This window comes from Xiphophorus maculatus, chromosome 16 (assembly GCF_002775205.1).
Source record: "Xiphophorus maculatus strain JP 163 A chromosome 16, X_maculatus-5.0-male, whole genome shotgun sequence".
NCBI classification, from domain to species: domain Eukaryota; kingdom Metazoa; phylum Chordata; class Actinopteri; order Cyprinodontiformes; family Poeciliidae; genus Xiphophorus; species Xiphophorus maculatus.
In genome coordinates, this window is record NC_036458.1 from 23014041 (window position 1) to 23015615 (window position 1575).

The following is a 1575-nucleotide window of genomic DNA, read 5'->3' on the forward strand; positions in this document are numbered from 1 at the left end:
TTCAACTCAAGAGTTACAGCACTGATGAATTTTGTGTTATGGAGCATTAATAATGAAAACAATAACAAATAGAAAACAAATCTGCCTTCTAACTATTTATTCTGACGTTTTGTTTTGGCTCTTGAATAATCAGAATCTCGTCTCCAGCCAGGCACCAGAAACCTCGCTGTCCGCTTCTCGAGTCATTGATGTTTTGATTGACAGGAGAGTCCAGCTAAGGAAACAGAAGAACAAATTTGAGAAACGCAGAGTCGAACGCACGTCATTAAATGCTGAAACTTTTCTGAGATGTCTCAGCAGCTTCAGTTTCTGCTCACCTACCTGTTACATCCAGAGTAATGGTGCCAGGTGAGGTCCATCTCCCCAGCGGTCGGTCTGCCTCAAACCTGTCACAACGGGGGGGAATTTAATGACAATTGTTTGCTGCACTGTATGTATAAAAGTGTTTTAGCGTTGCTCACTGTAAATAAACTTTTTGCACGTTAAAATTTGTTTATTTTTTTGCTTATATGATCTAACAGGAAGGAAAACCAAGGTTTCAATTCTTGAATAATTAAGAAAATAATTTCAACTATAGAATGGCTGAAAAGTTAAGGTTGTGAAAAATGTATTTAGTACCAGCAGATGGTGTGTAAACCTGGGGCCACTGGATCGTCTGCCTTTTTTGGCAGGCAGAGTATTTTCGTTTTAGTCCTCAGTCCTCTCTGTCTTCTCTCGCCTGATTGGTCCAGTGATGCTGGCGAATCATCACATGATCAGACACACATTCCTTAATCTCTGTCTAAATCACGGATTATTGGAAGAGACTTTCTGATCAAAGTCATCATCATGTCCTCACCTTTCCCACAAGCTGTTACAACCAGTAGATCAGCAGGTGGAGCAGGTCTTCTTCTGCTTTAATTGTTGGTCAACTCCAGTCATCACATGAGTTCACAGAGAAATGAGATAAAGAGAGAAGATAAAGTTAAGGAGGAAAATATGCACGGACAGCAGACAGCGACAGTTTCTAACTTTCAGCTCAGCTCTCCGCAGCTATATTTGAAATGATTAGTCATGTTGCGTAGATATAAATGTTACTTTTTTTTCTTATCTTCCTCCACCTGACTGGTGGTGTTGAAGGTGGAGGATTCCAGGCGGCGCTGGTCTTCTGATTTAATTGTTGGTCAACTCATGTCATGTGACATGAGTTGATGTAGAAATGAAATCCAGAGAAAAGACAACAGGGTTAACAAATAGAATACAGGTGGACAGAAGGAAGAACAATTTTGAAATTTGAGCTCAATTTCATCCATATTTAAAATGAAAATAAGTTTTCTTACCTTTTTTGTCAACTGGGTTCTCTTATCTTCCTCCACCTGACTGGTGGTGCTGAAGGTGGAGGATTACAGGCGGAGGAGATCCAACCTGGGACGATCAGAGAATCAGAAATCTGAGAAGTCTGAACTTGGGTCGGGTATTTTTTTAATGTCTATTCTTTTGTGATTTTTCTGTGTTGTAACACATGAACATGCTATTGGTCATATAAACTATTTGTTTCATGAGATTAATAGTTTATCTACATAAAACTTTACTCCA

General features: G+C 39.4%; 1 long non-coding RNA gene across 1 annotated transcript; it reads right to left on the minus strand.

The window, feature by feature from the left end:
* LOC111611680 lies at positions 1-870 on the minus strand. The gene is made up of 4 exons (XR_002754159.1): positions 839-870; positions 619-736; positions 322-386; positions 1-214 (listed from the first exon to the last, which is right to left on the minus strand). It is a non-coding gene; the product is annotated as an uncharacterized LOC111611680 (long non-coding RNA).
* Between the last annotated feature and the right edge of the window lie 705 nt (positions 871-1575).